This window comes from Salmo salar, chromosome ssa12 (assembly GCF_905237065.1).
Source record: "Salmo salar chromosome ssa12, Ssal_v3.1, whole genome shotgun sequence".
Lineage (NCBI taxonomy): Eukaryota > Metazoa > Chordata > Actinopteri > Salmoniformes > Salmonidae > Salmo > Salmo salar.
In genome coordinates, this window is record NC_059453.1 from 57,709,650 (window position 1) to 57,728,278 (window position 18,629).

The following is an 18,629-nucleotide window of genomic DNA, read 5'->3' on the forward strand; positions in this document are numbered from 1 at the left end:
TCCACTCTTCTGGGAAGGCATTCCACTAGATATTGAAACATTGCTGCGGGGACTTGCTTCCATTCAGCCACAAGAGCATTAGTGAGGTCGGGCACTGATGTTGGGTAATTAGGCCTGGCTCACATTCCAATTAATTCCAAAGCTGTTTGATTGGGTTGATGCCAGGGCTCTGTGCAGGCCAGTCAAGTTCTTCCACACCGATCTCAACAAACCATTTCTTTATGGACCTTGCTTTGTGCACAGGGGCATTGTCATGCTGAAACGTGAAAGGGCCTTCTCTAAACTGTTGCCACAAAGTTGGAAGCGCGTTATCATCTAAAATGTCATTGTATGATGTAGCATTAAGATTTCCATTCACTGGAACTAACAGCCCTGACCATTATTCCACCTTCACCAAACTTTACAGTCGGCACTATGCATTCGGGCAGGTAGCGTTCTCCTGGCAAACTGCCAGATGGTGAAGCGTGATTCATCACTCCAGCGAACGCATTACCACTGTTAAAGAGTCTAGTGGCGGCAAGCTTTACACCCCTCCAGCTGACGCTTGGCATCGCGTATGGTGATCTTAGGCATGTGTGCGGCTGCTCGGCCATGGAAACCCATTTCATGAAGCTCCCAACGAACAGTTCTTGTGCTGACGTTGCTTCCAAAGGCAGTCTGGAGTGTTGCAACCGAAGACAAACGATTTTTACGCGCTACGCGCTTGTGTGGCCTACCACTTCGCGACTGAGCCGTTGTTGCTCCTAGACGTTTCCACTTCCCAATAACAGCACTTACAGTTGACCGGGGCAGCTCTAGCAGGGCAGAAATTTGATGAACTGACTTGTTCGAAAGGTGGCATCCTATGACAATGCCACGTTGAAAGTCACTGAGCTCTTCAGCATGGGCCATTCTACAGCCAATTTCTATGGAGATTGCATGGCTGTGTGCTCAATTTTATACACCTGTCAGCAACGGGTGTAGCTGAAATAGCCAAATCCACTAATTTGAAAGCATGTCCACATACTTTTGGCGATGCAGTTATAGGCCAGGGATCATCAACTAGATTCAGCAGCGGGCCAATTTTTTCGGGGGGCCGGAACAAAATTACAAATCATTTGACTGCAAATTAACTGCAAGAATCCCAACCAGATATAATATTTTACTGAAACATAATCATTTCAAACCTTGCTTACACTTGTATACAATCACGTGTCTCTCTATTATGCATGGGAATACTTGGGAACAGATATCTCAAATAAAAGTAATTTGGAGTTGATCTCCAGGTGTTTTTACAGTATTTTATGTCCAACAATAAAAAGTACAAATAAAAAATATTTAGTTCTTTTTTTTTGCTCAGAAAATATGTGGGGCCAAATAAAAACCCCTGTGGGCTCCACTACAGCCCCGTTGATGTTAATGGGGGCCTGTTCGGCCCGCCTTTTCCTGTAGTCCATGATCAGCCCCTTTGTCTTACTCACATTGAGGGAGAGGTTGTTGTCCTGGCACCACACTGCCAGTTCTCTGACCTCCTCCCTATAGGCTGTCTCATCGTTGTCGGTGATCAGGCCTACCACTGTTGTGTCGTCAGCAAACTTAATGATGGTGTTGGAGTCGTGTTTGGCCACGCAGTCATGGGTGAAGAGGGAGTACAGTTGGGGACTAAGTACACACCCGTGAGGGGCCTCAGTGTTGAGGATCAGCTTGGAAGGAGTGTTGTTGCCTACCCTCACCACCTGGGGGGGGCCCGTCAAGAAGTCCAGGATCCAGTTGCAGAGGGAGGTGTTTAGTCCCAGGGTCCTTAGCTTAGTGATGAGCTTCGTGGGCACTATGGTGTTGAACACTGAGCTGTAGTCAATGAACAGCATTCTCACATAGGTGTTCCTTTTGTCCAGGTGGGAAAGGGCAGTGTGGAGTGCGATTGAGATTGCGTCATCTGTGGATCTGGGCAGCTCGCGTCTGGGTTTCCCTTTGAAGTCCGCAATAGTTTTCAAGCCCTGCCACATCCGACGAGCATCAGAGCCACTGTAGTAGGATTCAATCTTAATCCTGTATTGACGCTTTGCTTGTTTGATGGTTCATCTGAGGGCATAGCAGGATTTCTTATAGGCGTCCGGATGTCACGCCCTGACCTGAGAGAGACTTTTTATGTCTCTATTTAGGTTTGGTCAGGGTGTGATTTGGGTGGGCATTCTATGTCTGTATTTCTATGTTGGGGATTGCTTTGTTTCGGCCGGGTATGGCTCCCAATCAGGAACAGCTGTACATCGTTGTTGCTGATTGGGAGTCATACTTAGGCAGCATGTTTTTCCTTTGGGTTTTGTGGATAGATATTTTCTGTTTAGTGTTTTGCACCTGACAGAACTGTTTGGCTGTTGGTTTCTTGTTTTTGTGTTTAAAGTGTTCGATCTTTAATAAATTCATGATGAGCACTAACCACGCTGCGCCTTGGTCCACTCTCTCCAAAGACAGCCGTTACAGATCTACCCACCAAAAACGGACCAAGCAGCGTGGAGGGGAGCAGCACCAGGAGTGGAGGAAGCAGCGTGCTCGGGAGGTGATGGCATCCTGGTCGCTGGAGGAATTGGAGGGAAGAATAGACTGGACTTGGGAACAGCTATTTGACCATTGCAACAACCTGCCGGGGAAGCAGGTGGAGGTGAAGAGGCAGCCCCAAAAATTCTTTGGGGGGGCACACGGGGAGATTGGCGGAGTCAGGCGTTAGACCTGAGCCAACTCCCCGTGCTTACCGGAAGCGGCGTGGTACTGGTCAGGCACCGTGTTATGCGGTAGAGCGCACGGTGTCTCCAGTGCGCGCTCATAGCCCGGTGCACTACATCCCAGCCCCCCGCAAGTGCCATGCTAGAGTGGGCATCGAGCCAGGACGGGTTGTGCAGGCCGTGCGCTCTAGACCTCCAGTGCGTCTTCAGGACCCGGTCTATCCTGTGCCTGCACCCAAAACCAGGCCTCCTGCACGTCTTCCCAGCCTGGTGAGTCCTGTGTCTGCGCCCAGAGCCAGGCCTCCTGCATGTCTCCCCAGCCTGGTGAGTCCTGTGCCTACGCCCAGAGCCAGGCCTCCTGCATGTCTCCCCAGCCGAAAGAATCCTGTGCCTGCGCCCAGAACCAGGCCTCCTGCATGTCTTCCCAGCCTGGTGAGTCCTGTGCCTGCGCCCAGAGCCAGGCCTCCTGCATGTCTCCCCAGCCTGGTGAGTCCTGTGCCTACGCCCAGAGCCAGGCCTCCTGCATGTCTCCCCAGCCTGGTGAGTCCTGTGCCTGTGCCCAGAGCAAGGCCTCCTGCATGTCTCCCCAGCCTGGTGAATCCTGTGCCTGCGCCCAGAGCCAGTCCGGAGCCGCCAGTGCCACCCGCCAGTCCGGAGCCGCCAGAGCCGCCCGCCAGTCCGGAGCTGCCAGAGCCACCCGCCAGTCCGGAGCCGCCAGAGCCGCCCGCCTGTCCGGAGCGCCAGAGCCGCCTGCCTGTCCGGAGCAGCCAGGGTCGCCCGCCTGTCCGGAGCATCCAGGGTCGCCGGCCTTTCCGGAGCAGCCAGAGTCACCCGCCTGTCCGGAGCAGCCAGAGTCGCCCGCCAGCCGGGCGCAGCCAGAGTCGCCCTCCAGTCCGGGGCCCACTGCGAGGGTCCCCAGTCCATGGTCGGTGGCAAGAGATCACGCTCTAGGGGAGCCAGTGAAGTGGGGTGAGCCAGTGGTGGAGCGGGGTCTGCATCCCGCTCCAGAGCCTCCACCGCGGAGAAATGCCCACCCAGACCCTCCCCTATAGGTTCAGGTTTTGCGGCCAGAGTCCGCACCTTTGGGGGGGGTACTGTCACGCCCTGACCTGTCTCTATTTAGGTTTGGTCAGTGTCTGATTTGGGTGGGCATTCTATGTCTGTATTTCTATGTTGGGGATTGCTTTGTTTCGGCCGAGTATGGCTCCAAATCAGGAACAGCTGTACATCGTTGTTGCTGATTGGGAGTCATACTTAGGCAGCATGTTTTTCCTTTGGGTTTTGTGGGTAGATATTTTCTGTTTAGTGTTTTGCACCTGACAGAACTGTTTGGCTGTCGGTTTCTTGTTTTTGTGTTTAAAGTGTTCGATCTTTAATAAATTTATGATGAGCACTAACCACGCTGCGCCTTGGTCCACTCTCTCCAAAGACAGCCGTTACACCGGATTAGTGTCCCGCTCCTTGAAAGCGGCAGCTCTAGCCTTTAGTTCGATGCGGATGTTACCTTGTTGGCTTCTGGTTGGAATATGTACGTACGGTCACTGTGGGGACTACGTCGTCAATGCACTTATTGATGAAGCTAGTGACTGAGGTGGTATACTCCTCAATGCCATTGGATGAATCCCGGAACATATTCCAGTCTGTGCTAGCAAAACAGTCCTGTAGCGTAGTATCCGCATCATCTGACCACTTCCGTATTGAGCAAGTCACTGGTACATCCTGCTTTAGTTTTCGCTTGTAAGCAGGAATCAGGAGGATAGCATTATGGTCAAATTTGCCAAATGGAGGGCGGGGGAGAGCTTTGTATGCATCTCCGTGTGTGGAGTAAAGGTGGTCTAGAGTTTTTTTTACCTCTTTTACCTCTGGTTGCACATGTGACATGCTGGTAAAAATTTTGTAAAACTGATTTAAGTTTGCCTGCATTAAAGTCCCCGGCCACTAGGAGCGCCGCTTCTGAGTGAGCATTTTCTTGTTTGCTTATGGCCTTATAGAGTTGGTTGAGTGTGGTCTTAGTGCTAGCATCGGTTTGTGGTGGTAAATGGATGGCTACGAATAATATAGATGAGAAGTCTCTTGGTAGATAGTGTGGTCTATAGCTTAGCATAAGGTACTCTACCTCAGGCGAGAAATACCTCGAGACTTCTTTAATATTAGACATCGCGCACCAGCTGTTATTGACAAAAAGACACACCCCCACCCCTCGTCTTACCAGACGTAGCTTCTCTGTTCTGCTGGTGCATTGAAAATCACTCCGGCTCTCTATTATCCATGTTGTCGTTCTGCCACGACTCGGTGAAACGTAAGATATTACAGTTCTTAATGTCCCATTGGTAGGATAATCGTAATAGTAGGTCATCAATTTTATTTTCCAATGATTGCATGTTAGCAAGTAGAATTGATGGCAGTGGGAGCTTACTCGCTCGCCTACGGATTCTCAAAAGGCAGCCTGATCTGTGTCCTCTTTTCCTCTGTCTTTTCTTCATGCAAATGAAAGGGATCTGGGCCTGTTCCCGGGAGAGCAGTATATCTTTATCATCGGACTCGTTAAAGGAAAAAAGACGAGCGACCCAGGAATGTGTGTGCTTTGGGGACCTTTAACAGAATGTGACTGGCAGAACGGGTGTTGTATGTGGAGAATGAGGGCTGCAGTAGATGTCTCGGATAGGGGGGAGTGAGGCCTAAGAGGGTTTTATAAATTAACCAGTTTGTCTTGCGACGGGTATACAGAGATGACCAGTTTACAGAAGAGTATAGAGTGCAGTGATGTGTCCTATATAGATTTGGTGGCAAATCTGATGGCCGAATGGTAAAGAACATCTAGCCGCTCGAGAGCACCCTTACCTGCTGATCTATAAATTATGTCTCCGTAATCTAGTATGGGTAGGATGGTCATCTGAATTAGGGTTAGTTTGGCAGCTGGGGTGAAAGAGGAGTGATTACGATAAAGGAAACCAAGTGAAGATTTTACTTTAGTCTGCAGCTTTGATATGTGCTGAGAGAAGGACAGTGTACCGTCTAGCCATACTCCCAAGTACTTGTATGAGGTGACTACCTCAAGCTCTAAACCCTCAGAAGTAATAATCACACCTGTGGGGAGAGGGGCATTCTTCTTACCAAACCACATTACCTTTGTTTTGGAGGTGTTCAGAACAAGGTTAAGGGTAGGGAAAGCTTGTTGGACACTAAGAAAGCTTTGTTGTAGAGCGTTTAACACAGAATCCGGGGAGGGGCCAGCTGAGTATAAGACTGTATCATCTGCATATAAATGAATGAGAGAGCTTCCTACTGCCTGAGCTATATTGTTGATGTAAATTGAGAAGAGCGTGGGGCCTAGGATCGAGCCTTGAGGTACTCCCTTGGTGACAGGCAGTGGCTGAGACAGCAGATATTCTGACTTTATACACTGCACTCTTTCAGAGAGGTAGTTAGCAAACCAGGACAAAGACGACACCAATACTCCTTAGCCGGCCCACAAGAATAGAATGGTCTACCGTATCAAAAGCTTTGACCAAGTCAATAAAAATAGCAGCACAATATTGCTTAGAATCAAGGGCAATGGTGACAACATTGAGGACCTTTAAGGTTGCAGTGACACATCCATAACTTGAGCGGAAACCAGATTGCATACCAGAGAGAAAAATATAGACGTCAAGAAAGCCAGTCAGTTGATTATTGACAAGTTTTTCCATCACTTTTGATAACAGGGCAAAATAGAAATAGGCCTATAACAGTTAAGATCTTAATCTCCCCCTTTAAATAAAGGACGAACCGTGGCTGCCTTCCAAGCAATGGGAATCGCCCCAGAAAGGAGAGAAAGCTTAAAAAGGTCGGAGATAGGCTTGGCAATGATAGGGGCAGCAACCTTAAAGAAGAAAGGGTCTAAACCATCTGACCCAGATGTTTTTTTGGGATCAAGTTTCAGAAGATCCTTCAGCACCTCAGACTTGGTGACTGCCTGCAGGGAGAAACTTTGTAGCAGGGCAGGGGAAAAAGAGGGAGACGCGTCGGTGCTAGTCGCATTAGAAGGGGTGTTTGATGAGGAAATGTTGGACGGGCAAGGAGGCATGGCTGAGTCAAATAGGAATCCTGACTTATTGAAGTGGTGATTAAAGAGCTCAGCCATGTGCTTCTTGTCAGTAACAACCACATCATCAACATTAAGGGACATGGGCAACTGTGAGGAGGAGGGTTTATTCTCCAGGTCATTAACCATTTTCCAGGACTTCTTCAGGTTAGACCCACAGAGAGAGAACTACTCCAGTTATTAACATACTGTATATTTAGCCTTTATATTTAACATATATTTAGGCCAAGGTTTACATGTATTAGGCCTAGGCCATAGACTAAACTTATGTGATGGGCTAACCTTGTGTAGCTTTAAAACATTTATCAAATGTTGCCCAAATGACCTCATAAGGATCAGACCCCTTTTTCAATTTCCGCCTAAAATGACATTCCCAAATCCAACTCCCTGTAGCTCAGGACCTGAAGCAAGGATATGCATATTCTTGATACCATTTGAAAGGAAACACTTTGAAGTTTGTAGAAATGTGAAACTAATGTAGGAGAATATTACATTTTAGATCTGGTAAAAGATAATACAAACAAAGAAATATGCATTTCCTATTTTTTTTTGTTCCATCATCTTTGAAATGCAAGAGAAAGGCCATTCATTGAGATAGGACTTTAGATGTAATTTAGATGTTGTCCACAAGATGGCAGCAGTATGTGTGCAAAGTTTCAGACTGATCCAGCGAAGAATTACATCACTACACAATATTTTCTGTGAAGCCAGAGACAGCAGTGGGGTCAAACTGTAGAACCCAGTTCCTACATTTGAATTAAAAAATTGATTTTATCTATCAAAACTATGCTACATTTTATCTGGGACCCTCAGGATGACAAATCAGAGCAATATTACTGAACGTAAGTACATTATTTACATTCAGAGGTGAATGTATCAAACCAGTTGCTGAGATAAAAGTGTTTTTGTTGTTGTGCACTATCCTCAAACAATAGCATGTTATTTTTATGCTGTAATAGCCACTGTAAATTGGACACTGCAGTTAGATTAACAAGAATTTAAGCTTTCTGCCCGTATAAGACATGTCTATGTCCTAGAAAGTTCTAGTCACATTCCCGCACATTAGCGACAACTATCCCAGTTTAGGGACACCGATCCCGTAGAGGTTCATTTCTATGTAGTATTTTACTCATGTTTAATCTAAGTATTGTTTTAAATATCTGTCTATATATACGTATATATATACAGATCCAGTCAACCATTTGGACACACCTACTCATTCAAAGGTTGTTTTTTTTTGCTTATTTGAGTTGTTCTTGCCATAATACGGACTTGGTCTTTTGACAAATAGGGCTATCTTCTGTATACCACCCCTACCTTGTCACAACACTACTGATTGGCTCAAATGCATTAAGAAGGAAAGAAATTCCACAAATTAATGTTTAACAAGGCACACCTGTTAACTGATATGCATTCCAGGTGACTACCTCATGAGACTGGTTGAGAGAATGCCAAGAGTATACAAAGCTGTAATCAAGACAAAGGGTGGCAACTTTGAAGAATCTCAAATATAAAATATATTTTGATTAGTTTTTGTTGGTTACTACATGATTCCATATGTGTTATTTCATAGTTTTGATGTCTTCACTATTATTCTACAATGTATAAAATAGTAAAAGTAAAGAAAAAAGAAAAACCCTTCAATGAGTAGGTGTGTCCAAACTTTTGACTGGTACCGTACACACAGTGCCTTCAGAAAGTATTCACACCCCTTTACTTTTTCCACATTTTATTGTGTTACAGCCTGATGTCACAGGCGTCGAAATGAGTAGACCAAGGTGCAGCGTGGAATATGTTCATCTTGATGTTTAATGAAAGAATGAACACTTACAAATTAAACAAAAATGACAGCAGACAGTTCCGTCAGGTACTCACAACTAAACGGAAAACAACTACCCACAAAAAAACTAAGGAAAAACAGGCTGCCTAAGTATGGCTTCCAATCAGAGATAACGATGGACACCTGCCTCTGATTGGAAACCATACCCAGCCAAATCATAGAAAACAAAACATAGAATTCCCACCCACCTATCACACCCTGGCCTAGCTAAACAGAGAAAACACAGCTCTCCTAGGTCAGAGCGTGACACCTGAATTTAAAATTGATTAAATGTATATTTTTTTGTCACTGGCCCACACACAATCCCCCATAATGTCAAAGATGTTTACAGATTAATAAAAAAGGAAAAGCTGAAATGTCTTGCATCAATACATTTTCAACCACTTTGTTATGGCCAGCGTAAATAAGTTCAGGAGTAAACATTTGCTTAACAACTCACATAATATGTTGCATGGACTCACTCTGTGTGCAATAATAGGGTTTAACATATATGCTATTTAGCAGACACTTTTATCCAAAGCAATTTCCAATCATGCATGCATGCATTTTACATATTGGTGGTCCCGGGAATCAAACCAACATTCCTGGCATTGCAAGCGCCATGCTCTACCAACTGAGCCATACATGACCACTTGATGGTTTAATGACTACCTCCTCTCTCTATCACACACATACAATTATTTGTAAGGTCCCTCAGTCGAGTAGTGAATTTCAAACACAGATTCAACCACAAAGACCAAGGAGGGTTTCCAGTGCCTCGCAAAGAAGGGCACCTATTGGTATATGGGTAAAAAATAAAAAAGCAGAAATTGAATATTCCTTTGAGCATGGTGAAGTTATTAATTACACTTTGGATGGTGTATCAATACACCCAGTCAATAGAAAGATACTCAGTTGCCGAAGAGGAAGGAAACAGCTCAGGGATTTCACCATAAGGCCAATGTTGACTTTAAAATAGTTACAGAGTTAATGGCTGTGATAGGAGAAAATTGAAGATGGATCAACAACATTACAGTTACTCCACAATACTAACCTAATTGACAGAGTGAAAATAAGGAAGCCTGTACAGAAAACAAATATTCCAAAACAGGAACTAAAGTAAAACTGCAAAAAATGTGGCAAAGCAATTTACTTTTTGTCCTGAATACAAAGTGGTATGTTTGGGGAAAATCCAATACAACACATTACTGAGTACCACTCTCCATATTTTCAAGCATAGGGGTGGCTGCATCATGTTATGGGTTTGCTTGAAGTCAGTGATTGTTCCTGAACGGCAGAGTTACAGTTTTGACTTAAATCTACTTGAAAATCTATGACAAGACCTGAAAATGGTTGTCAAGCAATGATGAACAACCAATTTGACAGAGGGTGAAGAATTTTAAAAGAATAATGTGCAAATGTTGCACAATCCAGGTGTGGAAAGCTCTTAGAGATTTACCCAGAAAGACTCACGGCTGTAATCACTGCCAAAGGTGCTTCTGCAAATGATTGACTCAGGGGTGTGAATACTTATGTAAACAAGATATTTATGTGGAATAAGTTAAGGGGTATACTGTATATATGTTTTATAGGTGAATCACAGCCCTTTTGAATGTTTACCAATTATGTGTGCCCTGTTAAATCTATTTATTTCTGATCATGACTGGTCTTTGTTTTAATTTGCCTAAATAATGGTAAGCAGGACTCGAGGGATTAACAAAGTATCAACCTAATATATATAAAAAAAGATAATCAATCACTGTGTTGCTCAAGCATTATAACAACATAGTAAGGCCAATGTTTTATAAACTAATGTCTAAATGATATATCCCATCACACCATATTTTAGGAGAAGCCACAAAATAAAGTAGCCCATTACCAGAGAAACCACCAAGGCATTTTTAGAAGTGAAATCTGTAACTGACATAAGATATTTGTAGCTTATTTATACTGTTTGTAATTCATGTGAGTAAGTTGCAGTATATATATCATGTTTCCCCTAATTTAACATTGGGCTACTCATTTCAGGTGGTATTTAAATGTATATTTCACCTACATTTCATAATTTGTGAGTCTTTGGGAGTAATGATGATCTATAGGCCACGGTGGACTATAACAATATGGGTCCGTCAGTCCTGCCCGTCTAGCAATACTTAGTGTGCCAAAATCAACTTGGTTTCTCAGCGACATAGGAAGTTGAGGATGTGTATTCCAGTTGCTACAAACCACAGACACAGTTCTTTGTTTGCCTCTGGGCAGTCTGTGAACAGGAATGTTACCAATGTTGCCAATTGACATCAGCAGTTATTGAAAAAGAAAATGGCACCTCACTATACTATACATTGATATGACTATAGTTAAAATAACATGCCTCCGTGCTTTCAAGAAACATTTGCACAACTTCCTCTGGGATTGGTTTGATGTCACTTGAGAGGGAAATTCTTGCATGAGATCATGCTATAAGGCCTCCCCCCTCTGACATAGCCTAAGGTCAATGATCTGCTACTCTGCTGCTCAAAGTCTAGCCTGCATTCACATCGCTTCCCATATCAGATTCAATCAATGTCCTGGGAATTGTAGAACATACTTAACACACAGTAATTGACAAGAGCTTTGTTCTGTTTCACTTTGTAACCATTGTCCAGTTAATTACATTATATTGTCATTTAAATGTAGTTAGTTACTGTGTTAGTAATGTTAATAGTGTTATTTATCCTCAATACACAATTCAGTGGAGGGGGTTTGATTTAATTCTAGACTGAGAAGTAGCGGGGATGGTGACCAAAGATGTCTGTCGGACTAAAAGCCTGGTCTGGCAGAGAGCCACGAGTTATTGGATGGAACATTATGTTCTTGTTAATTATAACAGTGACATAGCACAGGTGGAAATGACTAGGCTGACCAAACCCACAGGGATGTAACCAACACTGTGTACTGTGTTGGGGACGGAGTTTTCTTACAAGAATATATAACGCAATAACCTATTGCGTTAGGTTCAGATTAACTTGCTTATTTGATACTTCATGTGTGGCATTTTTACATCCTCAGTCATAACTCATTGCTTAACCCATTTGAAGTTGTCATCACTTTTGTGATTACTAAAAGCAGCTAGGACAGAGTGCTACTCAATATAATTGGTTTACATTGTATCACTAAGCTACATGTCATTCTGTAATTAGTGCATTTAGGTTTCTGAAAATGACAAGTATGGTATCATGTAATAGCTATGACTATTACTCATAATCCTCTGGCACTATTCCTATTACCCCATCCATCACAGTCAATGTCACTTAATATGTTGGAAAGTAAGTTAATCAGCATGGTCATATTCTGTTGCTCTACTAGAAAAATTCATAAGGACTTACATTTCGAATAAGTCATTTGTGTCTATTTCACAATATCGTGACTGGACTAGGTAAGATGCATAGACAATCAGCCTAATTCTATAATTTGTTTGTTTTATATCCCTCGGCTAAAAGGAGTCAAGCCAATGGATAGTCAGTCCAATGAAGTAAGTTCTTTATTGGCCCTGTCCGGGTTCTGTTTTAGCTATGCAATGCCTACTGCTGGTTTGGTTACCCAGTTGGAATGAAACTACGCCTATAGACAAATGTTGACATTGCACATTGCTCACCAGAATTCATTCCAAAAAAGAACTGTCATGCTCAGATAGTTTTGGGGGGTTTTGGTTGAAAAAAAGTTTTTCCCAACACAGCAGAAATGTATTTTTGAGTATGTGAAATTGTGAATCTAGATGTATTTATACAACAGTTATTACAGTGAGCTCATTTAACTTTAGTTGTCCATTCAATGTACACTACATGACCAAAAGTATTTGGACACCTGCTCATCGAACGTGTCATTACAAAATCACGGGCATTAATATGGAGTTGGTCCCCCGTTTAATGCTATAACAGCCTCCACTCTTCTGGGAAGGCTTTCCACTACATGTTGAAACATTGCTGAAGGGACTTGCTTCCATTCAGCCACAAGAGCATTAGTGAGGTCGGGCACTGATGTTGGGTGATTAGGCCTGGCTCACATTCCAATTAATTCTAAAGCTGTTCGATTGGGTTGATGCCAGGGCTCTGTGCGGCCAGTCAAGTTCTTCCACACCAATCTCAACAAGCCATTTCTTTATGGACCTTGCTTTGTGCACAGGGGCATTGTTATGCTGAAACAGGAAAGGGCCTTCTCAAAACTGTTGCCACAAAGTTGGAAGCACGTTATCATCTAAAATGTAATTGTATGCTGTAGAGTTAAGATTTCTCTTCACTTAACTAAGGGGACTAGCCCGAACCATGAAAACAGCCCCAGACCTTTATTCTTCAACCACCAAACTTTACAGTTCACACTATGCATTGGTGCAGGTAGTGTTTTCCTGGCATCCGCCAAACCCAGATTCGTCCGTCGGACTGCCAGATGGCAGATGAATAGTGATTCATCACTCCAGAGAACACGTTTCCACTGCTCCAGAATCCAATGGCGATGAGCTTTACACCACTCCAGCCGACGCTTGGCATTGCGCATGGTGATCTTAGGCTTGTGTGTGGCTGCTCGGCCATGGAACCCCATTTTATGATGCTCCTGACGTCTTGTGCTGACATTGCTTCCAAAGGCAGTTTGGAACTCAGTAGTGAGTTTTGCAACTGAGGACAGACTAATTTTACCCGCTACGCACTTCTGCACTCGGCTGTCCCATTCTGTGAGCTTGTTTGGCCTATCACTTGGCAGCTGAGCCGTTGTTGCTCCTAGACATTTCCACTTCACAACAACAGCACTTACAGTTGAACAGGGCAGTTTTTGACAAGCTGATTTGTTGGAAAGGTGGCATCCTATGACGGTGCCACGTTGAAAGTCACTGAGATCTTCAGTAAGGCCATTCTACTGCCAATGTTTGTCTATGAAGATTGTATGGCTGTGTGCTCGATTTTATACACCTGTCAGCAATGGGTGCGTCTGAAATAGCCGAATCCACTAATTTCAAGGGGTGTCCACATACATTTGTATATATAGTGTATGTTTTTGTTGACTTTTTAAGGAATTCTTGTTATTACGGTATTCTTGCTGAACTATTCCTTTGTTATCGTCAGCAACAACAGATGTTTAGAAAATAATATAGCCTACGTATTCTTCTCCAGAATTCAATGCCAATATTATCAGAAAGTGTGTGTGTGTGTGTGTGTGTGTGTGTGTGTGTGTGTGTGTGTGTGTGTGTGTGTGTGTGTGTGTGTGTGTGTGTGTGTGTGTGTGTGTGTGTGTGTGAGAGTGTGTGAGAGTGTGTGAGAGTACAGTAACTGTAAGCACGAGGACGGGTTCATGCAAGGATACCAAGTCATCAGGAAGTGAAACAGAACAGAATGTGCTGTACTAATCTGATTGAAAAACACTGTGCCCTGAGTGGTCGGAAGAAAAAAATATGTTTTATTTCAGCAGGCTAAAAGAGAATACTGTGTCACAGGGGAAGAAGAGAAACAACAATAACAAAACAAAAAAGTTTAACCACAGACACAGTGGGTTTGCCCATAGGTGAGAGAAAAGCTGCCTAGTACACTCAAACATGCACACAGAATGAAAATAAAGCTGCGCAACATCATGCTCTTTATTTGTTGAAGAGCCATCTGTGCTACAGAACCTCATCAGTTTAATTTCCTGTCCTAATCCTTTTTAGCTGTGGACTTTTGTCCTACAGAGGTCAGAGGGGGTGATAGCTGAGGAACATGGAAGTCATCTGGCTGAACCGTACTGCACTCTAATTCATACATTCCGTTAGCTATTGTGTCAGAGCTTAGAACTGTAGGCCAGAGTCAATGTCTAAGCCCTGTTTTTTGAATGAATAGGTCAAGGCCAAGCACAGTGTGGTATAAATAGGGTAGATGGAAGGAGCTGGCTGTGGGAGGAGGATGAGTCAAAATAAGAAAATAAGGGATATATGTTAATTGCATTTGGAAAGTATTCAGACCCCTTGACTTTTTCCACATTTTGTTACATTACAGAATTACTCTAAAATAGATTTTAAAAAAAAGATGTATCATCAAGCTACACACAATACCCCATGACAAAGCAAAAACATTTTACCTTATTTAGTATATAAGATTTCAGACCCTTTGCTATGAGACTCGAAATTCAGCTCAGGTGCATCCTGTTTCCATTGATCATCCTTGAGATGTTTCTACAACTTTATTGGAGTCCACCTGTGGTAAATTCAATTGATTGAACATGATTTGGAAAGGCACACACCTGCCTATATAAGGTCCCACAGTTGACAGTGCACTCAGAGCAAAAACAAAACCAAGAGCTCCGAGACAGGATTGTGTCGAGGCTCTTATCTGGGGAAGGGTACCAAAACATTTCTTCAGCATTGAAGGTCCCCAAGAACACAGTGGCCTCCATCATTCTTAAATGGAAGAGGTTTGGAACCACCAAGACTCTCCCTAGAGCTGGCCGCCCGGCCAAACTGAGCAATCGGGGAAGCAGGGCCTTGGTCAGGGAGAACCTTCCAGAAGGACAAACGTCTCTGCTGCACTCCACCAATCAGACCTTTATGGTAGAGTGGCCAGACGGAAGCCACTCCTCAGTAAAAGGCACATGACAGCCCGCTTGGAGTTTGCCAAAAGGCACCTAAAGGACTCTCAGACCATGAAAAACAAGATGCTCTAGTCTGATGAAACCAAGACTGAAGTCTTTGGCCTGAATACCAAGAATCACATCTGGACGAAACCTGGCACCATCCCTAAGGTGAAGCATGGTGGTGGCAGCATCATGCTGTGGGTATGTTTTTCAGTGGCAGGGACTGGGAGATTCATTAGGATGGAGCCAAATGTATTTTACATTATTTTAATTTAACCTTTATTTAGGGAAAGTACAGAGAGATCCTTGATGAAAACCTGCTCCAGAGCACTCAGGACCTCAGGCTGGGGGCAAAGGTTAACCTTCCAACAGGACAATGACCCTAAGCACGCAGCCAAGACAACGCAGGAGTGGCTTCCGGACAAGTCTCTGAATGTCCTTGAGTGGCCCAGCCAGAGCCCAGACTTGAACCCGATCCAACATCTCTGGAGAGACCTGAAAATAGGTATGCAGCAACGTTCCCCATCCAACCTGACAGGGCTTGAGAGGATCTGCAGAGAAGAATGTGAGAAAGTCCCCAAATACATGTGTGCCAAGCTTGTAGCGTCATACCCAAGAAGACTTGAGGATGTAATCACTGGCACAGGTGCTTCAACAAAGTACTGGGTAAAGCGTCTGAATACTTGTGTCAACGTGATATTTAAAAAATATATATTTGGAATACATTTGCAAAAATGTTTAAAAAAATAAAGTTTTTGCTTTGTCATTATAGGGTATTGAGTGTAGATTGATGAGGATTTTTTTTACATCCATTTTAGAATAAGGCTGTAACGTAACAAAATGTGGAAAAAGTCAAGGGGTCTGAATACTTTCCAAAAGCACTGTAGATATTGATATTGGTACCTACCTATCCACCACTGGTTAGCACTTCATGCTACACTGTAAAAATGAAGTGTTTTCTAACATTAAACTAGTGGCAACTGAGCTGCATACCTTAAAGGAGACGAAACCTTAACTTTGCTGGAGTTTTGAAATACATGGTTGTGAGGGCATTGTGACAGATTTAAACATTCATCCTGAGGTGTTCTGAAACATGTCATGGTGTGTTATAACATCACATAAGAGTTGTGGAACACCTTGCCAGAAGCTGGGAACCCTGACCCAGAAAAGGTTGAAAACACTGGTGTTTGGATTCCTGTGTAGTGCAGAATTAGATCGCTTCTCTTTTGGTGTTGTTTCCCCGCTCTAAAGCTTGAAAACACTGATGGTGTTTCGAATCCCGTCAAGTGTATAATTAAATCCCTTCTTCTGGAGTTTCCAAATACTGTAAATGAGAGTCTCTCGTCTTATTGTGTATTCCCTGCTCTTATATGGTGTTTATAAACTCCTCATCAGTAATTCCAAAAGGTCATATGGACAGCATTATGCTCAAACAAAGGATCCAAGAATTTTGTTGTTGTGAAAATACAAATTACTAAGTTTGTCCAGGATAATAATTAATGAGTACAAAATTACTTTTTCAAATACTTTATCTTTTATTATCAAATTATCAAATGACAAAACATTAAAATGTCTTAAACATTTTTAGATTGATAAAGACAGTTCAAAGATCTGTAAGGCATTTATCATATTCTTCAAGATCAACAGAAATGTGGCATATATTTCACATTCATGGAAAAAATGCAGGCAATGACTGCTGTTGGAAGTAGCACTCATACAAAACTTGTAAAAAAACTTCAGCCCAGGGCTCAATACGACCCACCAGTCATCCATTGTGCTAATGACCTGACCTGAGTCTTTATATTCTGATGGTACACAGCATGGAAGATTGCTTAGATCAATTGAATAACAGACAGTACAGTTGCGCCGTGACCGGGAGACCCATGGGGCGGCGCACAATTTGGCCCATCGTCGTCCGGGTTAGGGCAGGGTTTGGCCTGCAGGGATGTCCTTGTCCCATCGCGCACTAACGACTCCTTTGGTGGGCCAGGCTCAGTGCATGCTAACACGGTCGCCAGGTGTACGGTGTTTCCTCCGACACATTGGTGTGGCTGGCTTTTGGGTTAAGTGGGCATTGTGTCAAGAAGCAGTGCGGCTTGGTTGGGTTGTGTTTCGGAGGACACACGGCTCTCGACCTTCGCCTCTCCCGAGTCCGGACGGGAGTTGCAGCGATGAGACAAGACTGTAACTACTAATTAGATACCACGAAATTGGGGAGAAAAAGGGGTTTGAAAAAATAAACAATAAAACGTACTCATCTCAGGTCTGCATCGGGCCCAATGTGATCAGTGTAACAAGGGTAGTTCTGCACAATGGTTTACTCCTGAAGACTGGGAGTGTTTTGACAAGCAACAGACCTGGGTTCACATCCACCTTCTCACATGAATACCAGTCACCTTATACATGTTACCTCTGCTATAATTTACATAGCCCTAAACATTTTGATTGTAACATTATTTATAATCTCACAAAGTTGCCTGGCAACAGCAGGTCTATAATTAGTGCCAAAGTCTCCCATAGGAAAAGTATTCATTTCCCAGTGTCTTCTTAAAATGTTAATTAAAATCTTACCAGGAAATTCAATTTATATTTATAATCAATATTTATGCTGTAAACTCTTTAATTTAGAAACATTTGATTATATGAGAGACACAGTCTGCAAAAACATTTTGTGCTTGGATGCTACCTTTTACATGCACTGAAACACAAAAAGGTGTTTTTACATCACTCTGTTAAAAACACAACTATTCAGATTGAAGAACCGCTTTGGGTGGCTCAGAATACTTCCATTCTGTTTTGAAATATATTCACTATATAATAGCACTTACGTTGGGTTTACATTCAAACACCCTCCAAACACCAGATCTCAGCTTAGGTGCCCTACTTTCATGTTTTTTCTACACAGTGATGGTGTTTTGAGTCTTTCTATTTTAACAGTGTAGGTCTACCAGGGGGTTTGAAGTTTGAAGTTTTTATTGTCACGGGCACAAGTACAAGTACAATGCCTTTCTTGCTTGCTCTTTCCCAACAATGCAGTAATCAATATCAGTGGTACTATAAAAAAATAAATACATAAGTCAAGTAGAACAAAAACACACGAGAAAAAGTGCCAATACCATATTTATAATGTGCAGGGATACTGGAGTGGTAGGTTTAGATATGTATAGGGGTAAGCTGACTAAGCATTAGGATACTGTATATGATAAACAGAGTAGCAGCAGAGTATTTGATGATTGTATGTGAGTGTGTGTGCATGTGTGTAGAGTCAGTATGAATGTGTGTGCGTGATGTGTGTGTGTGAGCAAATTAAGTGTGTGTGTGCGAGTGTGAGTGTGTTGGAGTGTCAGTACGAGTGAGTCTAATTGAGTGTGTAGAGTGTGCATAGAGTCAGTGCAAAAAAAAAAAATGTTTTATAGAAGGATAAGTGCAGATTGTCTGTGTAGCCATTTTGTTGGCT